This window comes from Limulus polyphemus, unplaced genomic scaffold (assembly GCF_000517525.1).
Source record: "Limulus polyphemus unplaced genomic scaffold, Limulus_polyphemus-2.1.2 Scaffold280, whole genome shotgun sequence".
Classification (NCBI taxonomy): domain Eukaryota; kingdom Metazoa; phylum Arthropoda; class Merostomata; order Xiphosura; family Limulidae; genus Limulus; species Limulus polyphemus.
In genome coordinates, this window is record NW_013665890.1 from 515,465 (window position 1) to 526,956 (window position 11,492).

Here is an 11,492-nt window from a genome sequence, read left to right on the forward strand (position 1 = left end):
CTATCTGCGCTAGCCGTTCCTAATTTAGCAGTGTAAGACAAGAGGGAAGGCAGCTAGTCATCACCTCTCACCGCCAACTCTTGGGCTACTCTTTTACCAACGAATAGTGGGATTCACAGTCACATTATAACGCCCCCACGGCTGAAAGGGCGAGCATGTTTGTTGGGACGGGGATTCGAACCCACGACCCTCAGATTGCGAGTCGAGTGCCTTAACCATCTGGCCATGCCGGGCCAACCCCCTATGTCAACAGATGTTTGATATTCCACATCTGCTTTACAGCAATGGGGGAGGGAAATCAGGACTTTTGGCTTACCCGATTTGTATTTGTATGTCTTTAGCTCTGGGATTTTATTTAGGGGCTACTTGTGTATGCATTCCCCTCTTTATGCTTTTTCAGTGCCAAATAAGAAAATATCACATATTACCGAGTATCTAAAATTACTCCTTATTTAGGAAAACTTCTTTTTGTGTGTGTAAAATGTCACTTCTCTCGCTTTGTTTCTTTCACTTCGATTAAATTATTCTTTTTTATAATATATGACAAACAATAATATGATATTGTTGAAACCATTTCTGAGAAGCCAACTTGAAGTATCACACACGTTTTATCGAAAAAGTATACACAGAAATATCGAACCCTTTGATTTTTCCACCATCACTAAAAAAAAAAAATTACCCCGGCTATAACGAATAAACTGTACACTATTTAAAAATCATTTTCACAAAATGATTTCAATAATATAATTTGTTAAAAGGTCTCTCCGCTAATATGTTTATATCCCCCTCTCCGCTAATGTGTCTATATACCTCTCTCTTAAAAATTAGCTTTGTTTAGAAATGGTATTGAAATATTTTAAAACATTACTTTTGAAAACTAATTTTTGTGGCGGAGACCACTTACTTTTTTATCTTTCTCTTTCTAAACAATAAAAATGGATCCAAACAAAGCAGAATCTGGGCGTCAGCCTTTCCTCACGAAATGCCACACCTCAAAATATTCCCACTACATCATTTCTAAACCAACAATGTGTGGAGTCTGAATGGCGATAGAGCAGCTTATGGATAATGGAAATACATATTCTCTCTCTGACTCTGTCTGTAACGTTCTTATCAAGGTTATTCAACAAGTAAAGTTAGTACAGAGATGGTCTCGTGTTTTGCCTGAATAAATGTTATCATTAGTCACAGGTCATTTCCGCCTGGGAAGGACAATTAATGTATAGTGCGTCTGAGAAAGCACTATAGATGATTAGTTATGGAAGTAGAGAACAGTTGGCACAAAAGCTCAGGAAGAAAATCGGAAACAACTCTTATTATTTCGTTACTAGTCTGCTATGTATTGTGTTCCTTCTTTACACAATATAATTTCTTTCCATTAGTGCTTGATATTACTCTTCCGGATAAAATACCATTATCTGTTGGTTATCCATTTAATTTATGTATACCAGTTTAGAATGAAAGTTTATAAAACAAATAACAATTAATATGGTGATGTCATAAGGGTATCGGCCTTCCAATTCCATTTCGAACGACAAATTAAAATATATTTCTTAGAAAATAGAATAAAAACAGATAATAAAGTCATAATATATTTTTTCATTTGATGATAGTTTTATTTTAAGCTTCAATTTCATTAGTCAGTATAGATAGTTTTTTAATATTCTATTGGGTATTAGCGCCTCCGTATAAAATGCAGGACCCCTGCTTAAACTAATAAATCAACCTGTCCAGAAACCTTTTACTTAATATAACGTTTCATCTCCAACAAGAGGAAAAAGCACCTTGGACAAACACAAGGAGCACACACTGTGACTCACTATTAATAGCTTGAATATACAGATTCGAAAAAGTTCGCCCACTTTTTCTATCTTCACGTCTTATTAAAGGTGTGTCTTTCTTCATATATTTCAAATAATAAGGCAATTTTTATTTTAATATGTTTCTCAGCGCTGCTCTAATACTTCCCACTGTTCACGTAATTTCACATGAACCATAAAAAAAAAACTTTTTCGCCTTGGAGATGATAAATATTTAATTATCTTAGATTAGTTTGAATTGAATCTTACGTAGAGAATCATCGTAAATATACTGTTCAATTATTCAATGAATGTTAATATCTTGTTACAACGTAACTTCAAGATCACTAGATATCTAAGGTGTGTAAACTCAGCTGTCATTGGACAATGTGAACCACTAGATCATGTTTTGTAACCTTTTGTCTAAAAGGTCCTCTCAGTCTCGATTATAGTCTTGTTAAATGGTAGGAAAAATACAAAACAAATATGTTAACATAACATTAAATAGCAACACATAAAAATATATGGTACTTTTTTACAAAACTTTAGGTTATTCAAAAGCAAACATTAGCCTTTAATATATATTTACAAGATATTCTGGAGAGAATACAATTCCCTGTTGATTGAAGACTATGGTACTTTGTTACAAAACTTTAGGTTATTTAAAAGCAAACATTAGCCTTTAATATATATTTACAAGATATTCTGGGGAGAATAAAATTCCCTGTTGATTGAAGACTATGGTACTTTGTTACAAAACTTTAGGTTATTTAAAAGCAAACATTAGCCTTTAATATATATTTACAAGATATTCTGGGGAGAATAGAATTCCCTGTTGCTTGAAGACTTAATTTGTAACATTTCTTATTTGAGGGCTACCAAAACCTGTTCGTTGTATAAGGTTTATTTTGAATTTCATTAAATCAATACTCTTTAAACGTCTCTTTATCAACCTGAACTATAAAACTAGTACATCTAAATCTAAACTATGCCTAAATTCAAGTTGAGCTTATATATTGCCATTGTTGTTGTTGTTTTAGTGCAAAACTAAATAATTGACTATCTTCCCTCTGTCCATCACGAGGAATCGAACCCCGGATTTTAGTACTGTAAGTCCTTAAACTTACCGCTGATCCACCGGGTGTTATATACTACACTAAAATGATTTCTTCATGCGAAACTTTCTTGCTAGTTCACCAAAAAAAGTGTTTTTCAAATATCTCTAGTAGCCAGTTACTTCCATTTTTCATGTTTTAAACGCATAGATTCTCTTTAACTCAGTGCTTATTAATGTGTACTACATTAATGGTTTATACTTTAATAAAGCACTAATGGATTAAAATATATATTGATCTTGACATGTTCAGCTTTATATTTTTTTAAGATATCTACGAAACCCAATTACAATAGTAAAAGCGTTTAATTAAAAGTTTGATTAAACTTTCATTAAAATTTAATAAATATAATTTTTATATCATTATATCCAGGTTCAGTCATCGTTTGTAATGAAATAATTTCTAGTTTATTTTTAATTCTAAATTCACCCACCAGATATCGCTTACGATAGATAACTATTTATTTTATGTGTCCTGTATCACTTAGCTAACTTGTCTTCAAAGCAATTGTCCCATTTGATTTATCACATAAATATGAAACATTTCAATGATTCAATTTTTAAGTTGTATTTTAATTCCTACAATATTGCCAGTTTTTACGTTACACATTGATTTCTTAATTAGGAATTCCTTCCCTAATGTCTTTACTAACTTACATGTCGTCTTTTTTATATATATATATATAGGTCCTCACTAACGTACGTGTCCTTCTGAACTTTTGCTAAGATGTCTTCGACTACTCTATTCAAAGCTTGCGTTTCATTCTTCTGCGTTCTTGTCGTCGTAGACCATCTTGTGACTGCATCACCACATATCTACAATGATTATGACAGTAAGGAATCTTATGATTTTCTTGATTCTTATTGAATAATCTCAAAAGTTATTTAAACAATCCTACTTACAAAGCTAGAAAAAACTTTGAGCCACCATTAATCTTATGCATACTTTTTAAAATGAACTGTTCATTAAGTTGTAAGCTTTTGGACCTTATTTCTTCAATAACCAATCAATACACAGATATATAGATTTATTACAGTTATTTAGTCTTTCTAGGGAACTTCATTTCATTCACTTTCCCATGTGACGTAAATTTCATAGTGTCATGAATGTTTTCCTAAGCTGTACAGTATGTATTGGAATGCATTGCGAATAGAATTGTCGTTTTATTAAAATCACCCGTTTAGAGGTGAACCGCATGCAAACTACATTACATCATGTTATCCAAGTATGCTGGTTGTCGTTTGAAGTTTATGTGTTTACAAATTACATTTGAGCTTCAACGCTTTGACGTCAATTTAACAAGATGTTTTCAAATTGTAACACCAGAGAACTCATTATGGTTAAGGCTGCTTCCTGTGCGTGAGTTTATTGACGTTGATTTGCCACGATACAGGATGGTGACGAATTTTATTCCGTTATAATTAAACCCATGGCCAGGAATCTGGTAATCTCGAAAATGTACTTTTCACCTGTCAGTGCTAGAATGTGTTTTCTTGTTTTAATAATGCTGAAATGAAAGTGTCTATGTCAGACTCCTAGGCGACGTTGATTTACAACGTTATGATGTCAGTTTTATTTACTGAATTTTGCTCTGAGTTACTACTTTTTGAGCCTAACATCTCAATCAAGCATTGGCCTTGTCAAGCGACTCTTTACGTTTATCTAACGCTCAATGGAGAACTCTAGAAATGTCCGAAATTGATTTGCTAATGAGCCAATTGGGAAACTATTCAATCCACCCACAATGTTTACTGTTTTGTAGCATTTTGTTAAATCCTGAGATTGACAAACGTTTACAAACTACTGACAATTCTTTGTGCATTCTATATTAAATACCTATGTCGAGGTTAACTCCTAATAGTAATAATACAGTTCCGACAACAAAATGTGTTTGTTTTAAATTCAGTTATGCGTAACATAAAATTCATGAGGAATCATTTCTGTTATTCCTCTTTACCTTATGCTTCTTTCTACCTTAAGAATAACTTACGCCTCCTTTTACCTTAACACTAACTTATTATTCATTTTACTTAAGAATAACTTATGCTTCCTTTTACCTTAACACTAACTTATTCTTCATTTTACTTAAGACTAACTTACGTTTCGTTTAATTAAGACTAACTTACTTTTCTTTTTACTTAAGACTAACTTACGCTTCCTTTTCACATCCCATCTTTATAATTATTAAATAATCTAAATTTTGCTTCCCTATTTACATGCAAATTATTTTAATTTAAAAGAATCATGGTCTTATTTTAGCACAGCATGCATGAACTAGGAGTTTTTGAGCTGTTCGTACCTTTACTTAGTCACAATGTTAGTCAATTAATCCTTATTTCCATCAGTTTTTAAGTTAGATAAAACATTTTAAACGCGCAAACCTATTCATTAGTCATTAGTTCAAAGCCTTTGGAAACTTTATATTAACTCTTGTTTGTTTGCAGTCTGTTATCGTTACACATCGCTTTAGTTTAGCTTAATAAAGAAGTGAGAGGGGGGGGGGTTAGAGCGTGGTGTAACCTGGCTAAATGAAATAGACTCCATAGAAAAGATGTCCAAGTCTTCGTCAGTTTGTTCCCGAAATTAAAAATTAACCAACTGAACTCTGAGCTCTGTTCTTGATTAATATGTAGGTGTAGGTAATTTTTTTTCCAGAAGTGCGGAGGCCTATGTTTGCGTTACTTTAAAGTTCTAATGGGTTTCTTATTTAAATCAATATATCTCTTACTATTAACAAGCAAAAAATATTCTGTGATTTATTTATTTTTCTTTCAATTTCGCGCAAAGCTACTCGAGGGTTATCTGCGCTAGCCGTCCACAATTTAGCAGTGATAGACTAGAGGAAAGACATCTAGTCAACGCCATCCACCGCTAACTCTTGGGCTATCCTTTTACTAACGAATAGTGGGATTGACTGTTACATTATAACGCCCCCACGGCTGAAAAAGCGAGAATATTCGATAAGGGAGACTCGAACCCGCTATTCTATGAATGTCACTAAAAATGTTCAGCGGAATGTCAATGAGACTGGCGTACTTTTTACTATCAAAGGGAGAGTATCTTGGACAGTTTGATTTCAGACATAACGGTGAAAAGCAGAATCTATAAAATGCCTGTTGTAAAGATCGACTTTGAAATCTCTTCATACCATATACAAGAGAACAGAACTTGTCTCAAATAAATCACCTATTAGTCAGAGAGACTGAAAGACGTTGTACTTCACAGACTAGTTAATCGTCTACACACATGTAGATTAATAAATATTGAAAACAGAAAGTTATTTTCATATTCCCCAAAGCTTTGTATGTTATTTTCTAGTTTGTTTTCTGCAGCAAGATTATTCTATATTAAGCATTTCTCTTTGTGAAATTGTATCTGTGTAACTTTATTTTGTCAATTTATTTGTTTGTAGTTTAGCACAAAGCTACACGAACCCCGGGTGTCGAACCCCGGTTTCTAGCTGTGTAAGTCCACAGACTAACCGCTGTGCCACTGGTGGGAGGGGAGGTTATTTTGTCAATTTATTTGTTTGTAGTTTAGCACAAAGCTACACGAAGGGCTATCTGTGCTCTGCCCACCACGGGTGTCGAAACCCGGTTTCTAGCGGTGTAAGTCCATAGACATACAGCTGTGCCACTGGTGGGAAGGCAGGCTATTTTGTCAATATATTTCAATTTTTACAGACACTTAGAGAGTTGTTGCCACATTAATTCTGCCTGAAGTATGGGAATTCTAACTGAATTCACTAGAAAGACTGAAAGATGAGAGTTCAGTTTTATCAACCATATCTCGCGAGAATTTCACTTTTCGGCTAGAACATAGTTAACAAGTTATGGTACATGAAGCGGTCGAATAAATTAGTACTTCTAATTAATTAAACTACATGTTGCTGTTTTATTTTTTCTCATTGAATTAAATCATGAAACTGTTCCTCTAATTTGTTCTTTCATTATTGAAAGATCTTATACATTATATTTGAACTAATAATTAATAATAAACTTAAAAGTAATCAGTAACTTCTATCTTGTGATCAACTAAACTTAAACAAATTATTATTTTCTTATATAACTGGCCCTGCATGGCCAGGTGGTTTGGGAGCTCGACTCGCAATCTGAGGGTTCGAATCCCCGTCCCACCAGATATCCTCGCCCTTTCAACCGTGGGGGCGTTATAATAATATCGTCAATCCCACTATTCGTTGGTAAAAGAGTAGCTCAAGAGTGATGAATAGCTGCCTTCCCTCTAGTCTTACACTGCTAAATTAGGGACGGCTAGCGCAGATATCCCTCATGCGGCTTTGCGCGAAATTAAAAACAAACAATCTTACATAATTATCAAGTTATTTTAATTAATTAACAATCCACTATTTTTTTCTCATATATCTTTCATAAGCTCCCGGTGGCTCAACGTTAAGCTTGAGAGCTTATAACGCTAAACCTCGGAGTTTTATACCCGCAGTGAGTACAACGAAGCTAGCCAGTAAATTGTGTAGCTTTGCGCTTAAAAACAAGCATTGAAAAACCATTGTATAAATCATTAAATCAACTTATTTGGTTAACTAGTCAATAATTTTTTTCAGAATCTTATTTGGACGAAGCTAGTTACATCAATATTGTATTAGGTTCAGAAAAACACCCCTTTACTCTTTGATGGCATGGCCAGGTGGCTAGGGGCGCTTGACTCGCAATCTGAGGATCGCGGGTTCGAATCCCCGTCCCACCAAACATGCTCGCCCTTTAAGCCGTGGGGGTGATATAATGTGATGTTTAAGTCGCACTATTCGTTGGGAAAACAGTAGCCCAAGAGTTGGCGGTGGGTGTTGTTGACTAGCTGCCTTCCCTCTAGTCTTTCCTTGCTAAATTAGGGAAGGATAACGCATATAGTCCTCGTGTAGCTTTGCGCGAAATTCACAACAAACAAACAAAACTTTCTTTGATTTTAATATAATTTAATCGCATGTTCAATTGACCCAACAACACAAAAAATATTAAGTTAGAAAAAGTATGTGCATTACCTTATTTTGATAAATCAGAAAATGGTAAAAATTGTGATTCGAGGTCATAGCCTTTCTAGAGATCGAGTCGGGATAACCACAAGTTTATTCTTATAGTAACTAATTTTGTTGATTTAATGTTTGTTTTTAATTAAGCACAAAGCTACACAATGGGCTATCTGTGCTCTGCCCACCAGGGGTATCGAAACCCGGATTCTAGCGTTGTAAGTCCGCAGACACACCGCTGTGCCACTGGGGGGCTCTTGATTTAAACAAAGAGTGTCTGGTTGTTACATTGTGTCACATCTAGTTGAACTATTCGACCAACTTTACCAATCTTATCTCAGTATTTACTAACTTTAATAGGAGAACTCAGCAACTTTCTTCTCTCCTTTTGATCATGGACGTAAAATTTGCTGCAATGATTCTATGGACTCTGTTATTCTGAAACACCCCAAAATGATGAAAAGTTATGATAACTTTGGTGGCAGTTATGTTTCACGCTCGGAAATTTATGAGCAATTTTCCTATTTACGTTCGTCTCAAACTCTGAGAAATAAAAGGGCAACAAATAATAATATTCATGAATTTTGTGTTTAAAAACCAACTTTGGTGTTAAACAATAAGCAATGTGCATTGGAAAAGCTAATAAACACTGGGAAATCATATTATGTCAAATAAAAATAACAAACAGGCAAGCATGGACAGTTCTATTTCGATTCTTCACTATATTTACTATTCCAAAAAAAAGGAAAGCCCACCTGATGACTCAGTGGTAAATCTGAGAGCTTATAACGCTAAACATTGGGATTCGATACCAGCGGTGGGTAGAGCAGAAATAGCAACAAAGAGAGAAACACTGTTTAATACCACACAGGTTATATTCAGATATAAGATGTTCTTTCTCTGGGGGGGGGGGCTACAAATAGAATCACAAACTCATTAGTTCATAAAGATAAAAATTTGAAACTTTAAATGACTCTTGAAACGATAAGAATGTCTTATAAGATGCATTAGATACTGTCGTCCTTTAAGATGCGATTTTCTTAGTGTTCCTTTCAAAGTTACTTTCTCTATAAAACTTGTTAATAGCAAAGATATAACGTCTCACTAACGAATAACGTTTAATCACTAATAAAACTAATTTCAGTGTCGTTATGAACACATCCTGATTAAAGTCCTTATTGTAATTTTTTTGTTTGCTCTCTTTTCAAGTCCTAAAATGTTCATAAACTATGTTAGGCATTACTCTATCACATTATTTTGTGTACTTTCTTTTCAAAGTAACAAATATTGGAAATCGACATGCACCTTCACAGCTTCCTGATATCACAGAAAACTAGATTCGGTTTGAAGAGCTTCATCAACAGAGGGTGGAAATATCATAACAAAGAATCCTATATTAATACGCTGATTATCATTAAAACGGTTTGATTTCCTTCTGAGTTTTCCAAAGGTTCATTTGGTGAAAATATTTAGAACCTAAATCGGTCAGTGAAACAATACATGAATACTTAAGCTTAAAGCACGCTGGAATAAAAATGGCTGCCAGAACATTGTTAAACAACATTTTATGTACTTCCCCAAAACAAGGATTCAAAAACCTTCTGAAATAGCTTTAACTCGGGAAAAAAGTGTTAATCTTTTGAGCTCTGAATCAATGATCTTGTATATTAATCTCATTGCAAAAATTTTGTTTTTAATGCCAAAAAAGAAGAGAATAAAAACTATTAAGCTTAATGATCTTTTTTGAATCGAAAAAAGTCAGTAGCATTTCTTAAGCCTCATCAACAAAATGGGTGATTTGCTGGAATGAGGATAAGAACATTTCGAGTTTTTCAGGGCTATTAAATAAACTTATTTAATATAACAGCACTAAATATTCTTATTTTTGCTTGTATTAAATTCGATATAAGTGTATAAAATTATTCAATATAGGTACTGTACAATACATTTATATGATTTAAGTTGAACATGGACAAGTACGATTGATTGAAATGTTTTCAACCATAACACATTTGGTTGTGTTGGTTTTTGAACGAACAAACCACTTGGCATTTCAAAAACCCAACCATTTACTGTCTCAGTAGGTTATTAGGGCTATTTTGTTTTAAAAGCCGGTAATTTTTAAATCTCTTCTTTCTCCTTTTTTGAGATTTATAATATTTTGAATATTATTCGTTAAAAATATTTAATAATCAACGCAGCTTTTTACTTCTGTATCACTTGATAAAAAAACGTCCTATTTTCCACAACAAAAAAAATTAATCAGTTGTATAGAAATGACTTTAACCACTTAAAAATCTAATGTGATAATACTTTGTAAAACCTCTTGCACCAAGAAAACTTATACGAATTATAAAAATAAGAGAACTAAAAACACATCAAGTTTTAATCTATTCAAGCAAGGAAAACTTAAGCAACTAGATATTATAAAGTATATGACTATTAAAGACTAGTACTTGGAGGAAGACATTAAGTCAAGTTCCTGACGTCTGTTTCTTTGTTACTTTTTCATGTTCATATGTATATCTTAAAGCCTAATATCAATATTTTAACTTCACTCATTAGCTTCATTTTAATCGCCACCTGGTTGCTATAGCAACTTACTGATTTTTTTAGCAGTATCTAAAGTATTTTAACTTTTTATGTCTTGAAAAAAAAGGCAAACATTTTCAATAAAAATCACCTTAATATTTTCTTTTGGGCTCTTCTTTTAAATTTTATGAGTGTAAAAATAATATAAAAATATATGAAATTAAATAAATAGTAAAAATTCTTCATATATCATTCATTTGAGTCCCATCCCACGCATTAATATAAAACATTCAGATACACTGCGGTCTTAACTGTATTTATATATTTCTCGCAACACGTATCGTTCTTTTGATAGTCCAAACAAATACTTAAAATCTGGAAAACATCCGAAGTAAAAGTGATTCCTCTTTAAAAAAACAAATTGTGGATTAATTTATTTGGCTTTTTTCAAAATTATCACGAACAGTCTTTACTTTTTAGTATTTATTAATAATTCTTATATATTAAAAACGTGAAAAAGCTCCGTGTTTCCGTATACATTGGTGTACTTTCAACATGATATTACACCTCCATGTTTCCGTATACATTGGGGTACTTTTAACAGGATATTACACCTCCATGTTTCTGTATACATGGGTGTACTTTCAACATGATAGTACTCCTCCATGTTTCCGTATACATTGGTGTACTTTCAACATGATAGTACACCTCCATGTTTCCGTATACATTGGTGTACTTTCAACATGATAGTACACCACCATGTTTTCGTATACATTGGTGTACTTTCAACATGATAGTACACCTCTATGTTTCCGTATATATTGGTGTACTTTCAACATGATAGTACACCTATATGTTTCCGTATACATTGGTGTACTTTCAACAGGATAGTACACCTCCATGTTCTCGTATACATGGGTGTACTTTCAACATGATAGTACTCCTCCATGTTTCCGTATACATTGGTGTACTTTCAACATGATAGTACTCCTCCATGTTTCCGTATACATTGGTGTACTTTCAACATGATAGTACTCCTCCATGTTT